General features: G+C 37.4%; 1 long non-coding RNA gene across 1 annotated transcript in view; it reads left to right on the forward strand.

The window, feature by feature from the left end:
* The first annotated feature begins 1707 nt into the window (after positions 1-1707).
* LOC112487860 (uncharacterized) overlaps positions 1708-14028 on the forward strand; it is a 31587-nt gene continuing 19266 nt past the window's right edge. Inside the window, exon 1 of the long non-coding RNA XR_003051350.1 lies at positions 1708-2212. This is a non-coding gene — a long non-coding RNA (uncharacterized LOC112487860). The remainder of the gene's footprint in view (positions 2213-14028) is intronic.

The following is a 14028-nucleotide window of genomic DNA, read 5'->3' on the forward strand; positions in this document are numbered from 1 at the left end:
TTAATAACAAATGCTACGCTAAAATCCCCGTTATCTACGTTTTGACCAGGACTAAGGTGAAGGGAAAAGTTTACAGGACGGTTGTGAGCCCAGCCATGATATATGGTTCAGAGACACTAGGCAATAGGCAGAAGACAGGAGGCGGAGGTGGAGGTGGCAGAGTTAAAGATGCTAGGATTCTCTTTAGAAGTGACAAGGATTGACAGGATCAGGAATGAGGTCATTAGCACAGACAGGAAGGTTTGGAGAAAAACCTAGAGAAGCCAGATTGAGATGGTTTGAACATGTGCATAGGAGGGACAGTGGATACATTGGTAGAACATTGCTAGAGATAGAGCTACCAGGTAGGAGACAAAGGAGAAGGCCAAAGATGAGATTTATGGATGCAGTGAGGGAGGACATGCAGATAGTTGGAGTCAGAGTAGAAGATGCAGAGACCAGGGAGAGATGGAAAACAATAATACGCTGTGGCAACCCCTGAAAAAGGGGCAAAGCCGAAAAAAAACTTTGTAAACTGTCTAAACAGTCTAAACACACCGTAGATGTTAGTGAGTATCAAATTACTCTCAGAAGTCTGAGATGTAGTAGAATCAAATGAAATAACTAATAATATGTGTTGTGTGCTTTTAATTTTATTTGAAACAATAATTCAAACAAAGTTGATATAGAAAGTTATAAGATAATGGAGCTTTCAGTATGATATCTACATTTCCCAAAGAGAACTCCCGAGGGATTGATACAGTTCTATCTATCTATCTATCTACCTCTTTAAAACACAGAGATGCATTAGATTAGAATCACACTAGGATCACACCGGGATCACACAATTTCACTACACATTGTGCCTTGACCCTGCATTGCGGTCCGCATAGTAATTGTTTTCACATTTGATGCCAAAACACTAGGCAATTTTCAATTTTCACAAACACACACACACACAGAGATATACACACTGGCATGCAACTTACATTAGTAAAATAGCACTCGGTGTCACAGAGATTTCAATATACAGCAAGATTTTCACTGAAGCCACGATTAACATGTTAATGTTGTTGTTAATAACAACCACGCGCAATCAAACAATAATTTGATCTATGCACTTGCGAAACCTGCTATAAAGACATTATCTACAAAATCATTTAAAATGAACTACCAACCTCGATGAAATAAGAAATAAAAGAGCTACCATTAGATTTTTACAAAAAGTATTATTTGTATTATTGTTAATAAATCTTTGCATGGAATAATGGTAAAAAAAAGAAAAAGATGTTGAATCAAATAAAAAGGAGCCTATTGCAGATAGCCTGTTGTTTTTGGAGTTGTTTCTGACATTAATACTTCCGTGATTTATTATCACATAACATGAGATTCGAATGGTATCAGGTAATAACAATCAAGCGCAATCAAACAATAATTGATCTATGCACTTGTGAAAACGGCTAAAGAGACAAAATAATCTACAAAATCATTTAAAATGACATACCAACCTTAATCAAACACAAAACTACTTTATTCATTTTAGAAGCTGAACTTACAGAAGCGACAGCTTCAAAATATATATACACATGAATTGAATAAATCCAATAATTACATCAATATTGAGAAATGACCAGAATATGGAAAAATAGAAAATGCTCACTCTCAAAATTCACCGGCCCCACGGCTCCATTACTTCTTTTCACCCCCCGACCCCCCGCCCCCCTCCCTTCGATCTATCTTTCTCCTTCTCTTCTGTCTCTTCATCACCATATTACCTAACTCAGACTTTAAAACTCTTAGAGCGAGGACGAAGCAGTAGGGACGTATTTGAAAGCCCACAGAACACCGAGGATAACGCTGCGGTGATTCTTCCTCATTCTTCTTCCAACACCCTCCATCATCACCTCCGCCTTATCACCAACGTCAGTCATATTCGTCACCTCAGTCTCAAATCCTGACAGGGAGGCACGACTCGTGTATTTGTTTAAAACCCCTTGCGTTTTTCTTCAAATAACTACCACATTCGTTTGGAATTAACAAGAAAGGCGTAAAGAACGTTAGCAGAGCAGAGAGAAGCAACTTGGCTCCGATCCATTCCACACCAAAAAACGCTGGAGTCGCTTTGACTCGGTGGATGTGTTCGACACTCGATCTGAGCGAGCCTTTCAACCGCCTTATGTCTTCTGGGGGGGATTTCACTGGAGACACCAGCTGCGCTTCAGACGTCTTTAAGGTAAGAAGACCGAACTCGTCGTTGTTGGTACATCTGTGCCTACGTGCAAACCTCTGGCAGCTCTGCTTTAATGAGTGTCTCATTTACGCAAAAGCATCTTTAAAATTTGAGAGCGTAAAGAGTGTATTTTTTATGAATTCGGTCGACAACATACAGTGCGTAATCACGCAATCCACGCAACAGAGGATGAAAATGTAAAAAGTTCATAAACAACTGGCGTTGATTTTTTTTTTTACGGTGTGTCTGGGGAAATCATATGCTTAATTGCTGCGGAGATTAAGCGCATTTGTGAATGTGCTAGAATGAGGACTATTGTTGGCGAATAACAGTGCTCCCGGGTCTTCGTGGAAGCTGGAAAACGATTCGATTGTGCGGCAAACACACAGCACACCATGAGAGTGAGTGTTGTGAGTGTGAGTGTTCTACAGCCTTTAGTATTCATGTCACAGTTCAAGATTGCTGTTCTTTAAGCAGGCAATAATCTCACCCTCTCCCTCTCTGGGTCCAGTCTTGTCTTGCGGACATTGTGGCACACTGTTGCACGTTTAAGGGTTCGTCTCCCTCTAACAACCATTTCTACCCTTTTTGTCTTTTTTTTAAGCTCTCACAAACACCTTTTGTGTTCTTTTTTTCTATGAGAGCGAGAAAGATACCTTATTGCTGTTCTTATTTTATCTGATATATGGAGCCAACTATTCAATAAAAAGAACTGACGAAGCGCTGGCTGTTTCCTCAACTCGGCTACAAAAAGCTACGCAGTTTATTGAAGAGTATTTTCACCTTTTCCCCCCATAATCACTAAACTATTTCTCAGTCTCTGTGTGCAGCTTCTTTGTTGTGGAGTCACTTACAAAGACTATAATGAACTTTGTATAGCTCAAACATTTTTTTTATTTTTTATTTTTGGGGAGCGGCAACAGCTGCTTAGAAGTGACACAAGTATTATTAATATTTGGTTTACAGTGTTAATACCAATATTAATATTTGGTTTAGTGTGCAAAGTAGTAAGGGTAGTGTTGGAATGTGTTTGCTTACCATTATAAGCCTGTCTGTATTTACATACAAAAGTGTATTTGTCTTAATTACAGATTGAAAGACTGCTGGGCGACTAAAATCTAATGAATCTAATGGCAGCAGAAACTTTTTTTTTATATACATAGTGTCATTTGTTTTAGTTAGACGATGTTGACAGAAATAGATTTCCATACTTTAAGATGGGCTCAGAAAGGACACAGTGAACACACGGGGTGGCCCCTCAGGTTGTGATGCACACTCAAAACAGAATGGAGTTTTGTTAACTAAAAACGTTCTGTGTTTGAAAAGTTTGCAAAGAAAATGGAGAATAAAGGTAGAATGAACAAAGGAATGTCTGAGTGACAACAGAGGGAGCTGTTGGACTTAGGTTACAGTTAAACCGTTCTTCTCTTCATGGTCCTCCCTGTCCCTTTTTTTTCTGTTTCTCCTTTTATACAGAACTAATCAAAACAGCTCGTCATGGTTCCGAAAGAGGAACATACCCAAACTTGCATGTACTCTATTACTTTGCCCGAGCTTGTTACCTTTGCATGACCTTTCATAGAAAATAGTACAAAGAGTGGTGGGGTCAACATATAAACGAAGGCCTTTAAATGGACTTAGGTCAGAGTACAATTACACGAGAGCCTGCAATTTATTGTGTTGCAAAAAATGATTTTGTTTGAAATGTGGCTGTTTAAATTCATTCAATAATGGAGGCGTTTTTCTGTTTAAGTGATATATAGAGAAAAGTTTGAAGATTGATTTATCTGTATTAATAATAATTAACCATAAACCACATCTACCGATTTATCAGATAGGATTCATGAGTGATTTGATTGATTTTGTTACTGATGTTCAGAATACTGTATTGACAAAAGAATTGATCTGCTCAAATGAGTATTGATTAACCAAATCTGTAATTTTTTTTTTTAATCAAGAGATCTGTGCTAACACCGACTTTGTGTCTGGGTGTGTTCCCATCTACAAATGCATGTTCACTGGTAGGAACACATGACTGGGCAAAATGATTACCTGGGTAATTAGATGTTTATCTGTGAGAGAGAATATATCTACTGTATGTAATACAGTGGAATTTGTTTCCATGGCTGTCTTTGGATGCAGTCCAGTGGCTCATGGTCTCATGACACCAGTCACATGAGAAGGTAAAGGACAAGGTTGTTCTTTTGAAGCCAATCTTAACTACATTTTAACTTTGCTAAATTGATTTAAAATGACTCAGTAGGAAAATAGCAACAGGGTTTGAGAAGGTTTAAAGAGATGGGATTTAAAATAAACATAAATAAATAAATAAATGCAACAAAAGACATCATTACTAAATATTCCCTGAAGACAATCTAAAGGGAATATGAAATAATCCTGCCAATGGAGGATATTTCATTAGGTATTATGCAAAAATAATTAACTGTCGTGTGTTATGTGTTTGTGTGTATATCAATCGATTGTACTGCCTAAATAACTAAATCCTTACACATACGGTCACACACATACTGTACATACAGTGCAGTTAATTGTTATGAATAATCCCACGTCACTCATCCATTACAAAGCCACATGAAGACCAAAAAAGAAGTTCACACCAGAACAGCAGAATTCTATAAAAAAAGGGGGGTGGGGATAGAACCAGTGAATTTGTTTTGAACTGAAATGCTGTGTTAAATGGTTATGAAAATCAAAATATTGTGGTATAGAAAAGTAAGCCTAGCCACACTGATGCAAAAGGAAGTTTGGGTTTTTCTTCCTGGTTCTCACTTCCTCTCACAGACCAAAAACACAAAGATCTCTACTTTGACATCTATCACAAGCTTCCTCTCACAGACGAGACAGAAGATCTCTACTTTGACATCTATCACAAGTTTAAAATGAGCTGGTACCAAGAAGTCGGACATGACCTTCAACCTCCCATTTTTCTTTCCTTGGAAGAGCAGTCCTGTTTCCTGCATTGTCTGTCTTACGTAATCAGGTTTTGTGACGTAGTGACGAAGTTTACTGAAGAGGTGTTCACCAAATTCTAATATGATCTTGTATTGGCAGACAGAGTTTTTAATTTCATCTTCATTCATTTTATTTACCATATTCCAAAATGGTGGCGCTTTGGCCCAGAGGCAATCTCTCTGTCATTGGTGTGGAACCCCAGGGTTCACCTCCTGGGCAAGATCTCACCACCCGCAGGAAGGTTTATCAGGGGTTGGTATGGTGCAGTGTGATTTGGCTGGCGACTGCTGCCCCCGCGACCCGGTAACGGATAAGCGGATGAAAATGGATGGATGGATGGATGGATATTCCAAAATGCTACACATACGTGTTCAGGAACAGACTGAGCATGTGCACACAGAGCTTGCACTCTGGTTTTCCCTGCCTTTAGAGCAGCCACCTTCCTGCTCAGATGACTTTACTGCATATGCCCCCAAAAGGATGTCCTCTTCAAATAGGCTTTAAAATTAATACAGTGCAAATAATCAGAAGATTCTACAGGTGTCTTGGATAGCTGACGAGGTATCACCTGCCACCATCCTTGCCTGTGAGAATTAGGTTGAGGAACAGAGGTGCACATCAATATAAATAGTGGAAATATATCAGTGTATTTTTTTGTGTTTATTGTTATTGCTGTTTTTGTTGTTCTCAGTGTTACCATATTTTCTAACCAAATATGGTTATAAGGCTGCTACGAATAATTGCAATGAGCCGTGGATTTAGGGTAATGTGAGTATTAAATAAGTTTTAAAATACACATTTCTGAGTTATGTTGTTGTTGTTTTAAAGATTTCTTAACAAAGTGAACCCATCAATATTTGATTTGGGAATGTATCATGAGTGATTATAGAGTTTAGAATCTAGGAGTCAGAATGACTGCTCTCACGGCTGTTTTGGAATCCCAGTGCTCCTATAGTTAAAAAAAAAATCAAATCACACAGGAGTTATTTTGGCAAGTTCAGCCCAGCTTTTCTTATTCGGATGTTCTTTAAGTCTTGTGTGGCACTCCTTCTTTTGGTGCATTTTTTTTTCAGTTGTGGTGCATTCCATTTACTCAAATCACTATCGCCTTTTTTAGATTGTGGCCCAATTTAAATGCCATAGAGGGTATTTTGAAGTGGATCTTCCAAAAGGTTCAGGAACTGGCCGAGCATATGCACACAGAGCTTGCACTCTGATTTTCCCTGGCTTTAGCGCAGCCACCTTCATACTTATAGATGGCATCGCTGCATGTGCCTTCGAGTGGATTTCCTCTTCAAATAGGCCTTAAAACTATTTCAGTTCATATAATCAGAAGATTAAACAATTGTAATATTCTGTCTTGGATAGCTGACGAGGTATCACCATTTCCTTTACTTCTTGAATTACTTGATTGTTGTGGACACTGTTGCGCTTTTTCTCTGAATTCAGAGAACAACTCTCTGAATTACTTGCCATTTTGCTGACAGACTTTGAGCAGAAGGCACAGGAGAACCTTTTGTTGTACCACATGCCACCATCTTTTTTTCTTCTTCAAATCATAACAGTCACTGCAAAACTACTAGCTGAAGATGATTCTGCTGTGACTTCTACTTCATCTGGGGTATTCTCTTACCCTTGTGGTGGTTTACTTTTGCAAAGCTGTCGTCCGTTTTGTCAGCTGTCAGATGTGGTACATAATCATCTTCACAGAATTTAGAACTTGTAAGGCATTTCTATTTTTTATCTGTGCAAACATACAAACCTTTCCTCATTATTCTAAAAAAAAAAAAAAAAGCGCATACAAACCTTATCTCATTAATCTAAAAAAAAGCGAGATATTTCAGAATGTGTGTGTATTCCTATTGTGGAGCTCAGTTAAACTTTTGTTTACCACACCAATGAACTTACAATTACACTGACTGCTGTGATGAGGTCAGGTACAGTTGGGTCCACATCATTGTCCTTTGAAGAGTTGTCAATGGCTAATGTGTCCCCCTGTCACTGGAGGAGAGGTTTGAAAGGTCTGGAAACAAGTGCTCAAATTGATTTAATTCAACTGGGTTCTTACACCAACCCAGGTACCATCCTTTTAATGAGAAGTATCAGTGTGCATCTGCACATTGCAGTTGAAAAGTGATAGGTGTATCACGTTACCTGCTGCAACTTGCATATTTGCACCAACAGTTTGTTGACAAAATGAACTCTTCAGGAATCCTGACGTTTCTCTGCTTGACTAAAGCCTTGTCCTTATTGTCAGCCAAATATTATGCTGGACCAGCAAAGTAAAACTTGGTGTTGCTTTTAAGAAGTAGAGGCTCTGTACACTGCTCCAGTAGATTATTGGCTTGTAATTGTCACTGATCACATATTTTAGGGAGCCCCCAAAATTTATTAAGTATGGTTTGTTAGCTCACTAAGCATCCGTTCTTCTGTTGCTCTCACAAACGTCATAATAACCTTTTAGTGAAATGGTAATCTTGGTTCCTATTAAACACAAAGTGTTGCTGTAATTCTTATACGGTGGTCACTTCTTGCTCGGCCAGTACTAGCTTAGCTTCAGTGGTGTACCATCAAAGCCAGCAATATAATGAATATTGATATATATATATATATATACACATATACACACACACACACACTCCTCGGCCAGTACGAGCTTTTTGAAAAGCTTACTCAAGTAAATGTAACGGAATAAATGTAACTCTTTACTACGCACCACTGGCCCTGACAAATATCTCAACTAGTGATAATATCACAAGAACTGTTGAGGAATATTAAGACGAATATTAAGTTGTTTTGGTCATGTTATAATATTTGACAGACACCATCATTTCGCTCTGCCATCATGTCCTCACACAGAGTGAGACTCAACACAGGAGCTCGGCTTTGTGGCCGAGACACGAAAAGACTATTACTTAAAACCTTGACTCCTAAAGTACAAAACGTCCACTAAAAGTCCGGGTCCTTAAAGTTCACTTTAAGGAAAGAAAACATATAGGGAGTTATATCACAACCATTGGAAAGATGTAAATTTTGGGAAACATCATCAGTAGCGTAGCTTTGAATCACTGGGTGTTTTGGCCTTTCAGCTGCGACCTTGACACATGCAACACATTTTAGTATTCAGTGTATATAAGATGATATTGCCAGATGAAACAAAGGTTTTACATAATAGAACTGAATAACACAAAGAGTATTCCATTGTGTGAACCTTTTTTCAAAATGTCTTTTGTAATAGTCCCTTTTTTTTGAAGAATTGAAGAATCATTCTCAGAAATTGTTTTTGTTATGCACACATTTATAAAAAGCTTTTCTCTCCCAAAATACAAAAAAAAGATGTTTAAACTTAAACTCAAAACACCAAAGGTAGCTGAAGTCATAAGATACTAGTAGTAAAATAAGAAAAATGTAATTTTTAACAATATATCATTTTGATTTTGTGGGTAAAAGGATGTTTGGTAGCCACCCATGCTTGTATACTGAAGCCTGGTTTATATAACAAAGAGCCCTCTGTATCATTCTGGAAAAAAAGGGGAAGGGGTTTGCTAAACAAAAAGCTGGGGCAGAGTTGTAAAACCGGGTGGGGGGGTCACTTTGCTTAATGGGATAAGATACTGGGTTTCAGTACAATGAACATTGTGTCTTCCGCTTGTCAATGAATGGAGAGTTTATGGGTAAAGGGGGTGAGGAGCAATGTTGAAACAGTGGTTTCAATTCATAGTAAATTGTGTTTTTGGCAAGACATTTGTTTAAATGGTTCAATGGTATGTATATTAAACCAGCCCTACCCAACTAACATATATTAAACATTATATTAAATTTGCATGTTTTAACTATGCCCTGGAGTCATTTTCTTTATACATTTTGCTTGGTGTATTGATGAAATTCAAGGGTCAAAGAAACAACATATTCAGCTTCTTTTTTTTATTATAACCTTGAGAAAAAGTAAAAGGCCTAATCCTACCTGTGATTTGTCCACAATGTTTCCTTTAAATATTCTAAATATTTAATTCTAAATATTTTTTATATATTCTATATATATAGAATTAAAATGTATAGATTATATATTCTCTGATATATGTATTCCTCTAATCTATGTAATATAATGTTCTTAACATGCTGTTTACGGTTAAGGTATCTAACCTTTATGCTGTTCTTCGTAATTTACTTTTTTTTACTATTTAAACTTTTTTTATGACAAATACAGTAGTTGCTTTTTTAAAAAATGAATCTGTTAAAAATGTATTTACTTTAACAAGACAAAGCAAAAGTCCATTATTAAAGTCCAATCATCTTTGCCAAAAATGATGAAATACAAGATTTAGGTTTACAGCACTTCTGTTATCCTAAATCTATGAGTCTATATTTTTGTGAAATGCATTGGCAGTACGTTCCCCTCTTTATCACTAGCACCTTCTCAATGTTTCACTACCTCTTAGTGGCTCCCAAACGGTCAAAATGCTAACTATAGGACAATGAAACAGCTGCATTTACAGCAGCCGAAGAACAATTTAAGCCAATAAGTAGCTGTCAGTCAACATGACATATTATGAATAACACAATCAATACCCTGAGGGATGGGTAAGAGAAGGAGCAGGATGAGGAAATTAAGATAAGAGACTTTGAAACAATAGTGTGGCAGGGACAAAAAATAAAAGGTCGGGATGGATGCAGTATGAACAGTGAAGACGTTATATTATTAAGATGAAATATGTCTTGAAGTTGAACAAAGACATCTGCATTTAAATTAAAACGTTGTGAAATCAGTAGAGTAATATCATGAGCCCATGATTTCTGTAAATGTATACATATGTCAACTATTGATAACAGCACAAGAACTGTTGAGAAATATTTTGAAAAATTGTTTTCGTCATATTATAATAACTAGTAGACACCATCATGTGCATGTCCTCATGCTATAATATCTAGTAGACACCATCATGTGCATGTCCTCATAAAAGGCAAAACTGAACAAAGGAGCTCAGCTTCACGAGACACGGATAGACTATAAACCTAAAACCTTTACTCTTAAACACAAAAGGTGAGTCCACTTTAAAAAAAAAAAAAAAAACATTTTTAGATAACATCCAGCATGGTCTAGGTGTATTTGGGAGATGCTGCTATAGTTGTAGTGGGCGGGTGCGCCTGCAATTAATTAACAACTATTAGACTAAAACATTGAAATATGCCAATTCTGATATGTTTATATACTCGTGTTAGATGGGGCAATCCGTCTGTTTTTACCTAATATGTTATGTTTGCAGTCGAGCTGTGATATACAAACTGGTTCTTGCAAACCTTTCATTCTTCTATTTTTTTGAAATACTGCCACACTGTAGATGTCTTTGACATGGTAGAGGAGGCTAACTGTAAGTAGATGCTCAAAATTAAATAATATTCAGCAAACCACCAGAGGTACGCTTTTAACTACTTAACCCTTTGATCCATGACCCATGATATACTGAGTTAAAAAAATGTTACTAAGTGTTTTATGTGTTTTTAGACATAAAAATAAGAACGGATTTGGTTCTGTTTTTATACACCAAATTTTCAAGGAGTTATGAACATGTCCACTCAGGTGGACAGCATGCGTTTGTGGATTTTAACTAAAATAATAAAAAATCAACAAAGATCAAGTGATATAACATTCAATGTTTATTGAATTATGCAAAAACAATAAAATATACTTTTCAAAATATTTTGCTCTCTTCAAACAACCATTCTGGGCTTTTCCTTTTCACTGAAAATCAATATGTCTATCTGTGGGTTAGGCTATATCAAATTAAAGAAAACAAGGGGGTGTTCTGAAAACAGACTGTTAACTGTGAAACCATTGGCACTTGGTAATTTCCTGCAGATGTTAATTTCATCAGGATGAAAGTGCCAGAAATCAACCAATCAAAATTTAAGTTGAGTCAGAGCGCATCAACCGATAAATCGACCAGTCGGCTGGGAGATTACAACCTTAGAAATCAGTGAGTTAACAAGACATTGTGGTAGAGATAATTATTATTTGGGATTCTACCAAATGGTATATTGTAATATACCATGTTAAGATTTAATTTAATTATGTTTAATACAAAATATTTATATTATACTATTTAAATATATGATATATTGTATTTTTATACATATATAATTTAATTTAATTTAAAAAGATTTAATCATGTTATGATTTAATGCTAAAAGTATATAGTATTCGTATACCGTATACTATGTACCGTATAAAAATAAACATAGTCATTCAGTTTTCAAAATTGATCCAATGAAAAAGAACAAATAAAGCAGCTAACCATAAGTTGGCTCTTGTTTGCAAAATTAATTTCACGTGAAATGTATGTCCTTGAAATGTCCTTTTATTCATATCCTATGGATATTTTCGACAAAAACACGCCAGGAGCCATTTTTCTCACTGAAGAGAAGAGCTACTGGCTTTGAAAACCAAGAGAGAAGCTGGTATATGACATCCCATCCCCCAGAGCTGAACAAGACAAGCTGCCTGCGCTAAACAACCAGCAGCTTTACCATGAGAGCAGCTTGTTTATTCTTATGGAAACCTGAGGGATATTCCAAAAATCTCAATTCCTCGAAGAGAGATAACTGAAACTCTGAGTCAGACACTTTAGTAACAGACACTGTGAACCAGAGGTGTGGACTCGAGTCTCATGACTTGGACTCGAGTCAGACAATTTGATGACTTTAGACTCGACTTGACAAAATGTAAAGAGACTTGGAACTCGACTTGGACTTTAACATCAATGACTCGTGACTTCACTTGGACTCGAGCCCTTTGACTCGACAAGACTTGATACTTTCTCCAAAACCCAAAGATTATAAAGTAAGTTATTGAGGAGCGCTCTGTATCTCTCATCGCGTACACAACGTCCAATCAAATTAGACCCACGTTGTTTTGACGCGATAATATCGAGCCAATCAAATTGCGGGACAACCAATGAGAAAAAAAAAGAGGAGAATGAAAAAAGGCTTGAGACTTGGTTGTGACTTGCAAAGCAATGACTTGGTCCCACCTCTGCTGTGAACATTGGATTTAAAAACTACAATATGGTCAACAAAAAACGAGTGGCAGTGAGTGGAAGGACTCGAAACAGAAACGGCAGGACTTGGGACTTGACTTGACACTTTTCAGTCTTGACTTGGATTCGACTCGGACTTTGCCTATTTTGACTTGAGACTTGATTCGGACTTGAGTGCAAAGACTTGAGACTTGCTTGTGACTTGCAAAGCAATGACTTGGTCCCACCTCTGCTGTGAACATAACCATGGCAGGTTTACTTGAAGAAACATTGTGTTTCTACTTGTCTCCTCCCACACGAAGAGCGCTGTTTGACATGGTTTGTCCATTCATTCCCAAAGCTGAAAATATTCAAAATGCTTTGCATCGCATGAGAATCTTTCAACCCACACTAGTTGTCTTGTCATTTCCAGAGGAATATCCATTTGAATGCTATTCATTTTCATCAAACAGTATAATTTATTTTTGATGACATGCTCTGGCCTTAGAACACTGACCTCACACAGGTGTACGTGCGCTCACATCACAGCAAATTGTGTGCACGGTGTACACATCATCACAATTTTAATGACTTCAATACATTCAAAATAAAGATGTGTAAGCATTGCACCAAGTGTTAATCTACAAAATGGGGTATTAAGTGAGGGGGTGAGTTAAAAAAAAAGATTTTGTTAGGGATTTAAATTACTATTTGGAGTAGCCACATAACGAATATTTACTTTGTGTAATAGTCCAAAATAATCAATTAAATCAAAGTCATTTCCAATCACAGCCTAGCACAATATGCCTTACCTTTTTGAACAATGTTTTTATATTTCATCTGGATGTTTCCTACAGAGGACACTGGCAACCATGGAGTAGAAGATGGTTGCAGGTATGTTTGATTATGGCAAACATCAAAATCACGATTTTTTGATTAATTTTGGATATCACAGTTATTCAGAACGATTATTCTTATATATTGATTTGAGAATCTGCTTTTCTGAACTTTTTGTGAAAGTGAAATTATATTTTGGCGCTTTGGCCCAGAGGCAATGTCTCTGTCATTGGAGTGAAACCCCAGGGTTCACCTCCTGGGCAAGATGGAATCATGGTTAGGGCGGTCGGCGCCTTGCAGTGGGCTCACCACCCGCAGAAAGGTTCACAAGGGGCTCGTGCGGTGCAGTGATAAGTAACGGATAAGCGGATGAAAATGGATGGATGGATGGATGGACAGTATATATGCAAATCATAAATAAAAATAAGTCTAAAAACAAGTGTTAGGGTTAGATCAGATCTTATGATTAGTATATGTTTGACTACCTAAATGTTACCTCAACTACTTTTGAGGTACTGCTCTTGAGGCCAAAATAAGTAACAACAATAAGCACCTTGAAACAAGGCTAAAACAAAATTACACATACTGTATATTTAAAGGTAGTGAATTGAAGTCATTCACCTCCATCCTCCCCGCGTATCCCATCCAACAGGGCACATGCACACTCACACTCAAACTCTCTTTCAAATGATGTCCAGCTGTCATCAGATGTATGGCTAGGTTGCGCTGGATCGTGCAGTGTGCACCAGGGGCTCAAAAGAGATCGGCATGGGCTGACTGACAGAGATTGAAAATGGTGAAATATTGTTTTGAATTAAATGTCTCTGTCATTGGTGTGGAACCCCAGGGTTCACCTCCTGGGCAAGTTCGAATCCCGGTTAGGGCAGTTGGTACCTTCCAGTGGACTCACCACCCGCAGGAAGGTTTAGGGGGGTTGGTATGGTGCAATGTGATTTGGGTGGAGACTGCTGCACCCGCGACCCGGTAACGGATAAG

The sequence above is a fragment of the Cynoglossus semilaevis genome, chromosome 12, assembly GCF_000523025.1.
Source record: "Cynoglossus semilaevis isolate Cse_v1.0 chromosome 12, Cse_v1.0, whole genome shotgun sequence".
Classification (NCBI taxonomy): domain Eukaryota; kingdom Metazoa; phylum Chordata; class Actinopteri; order Pleuronectiformes; family Cynoglossidae; genus Cynoglossus; species Cynoglossus semilaevis.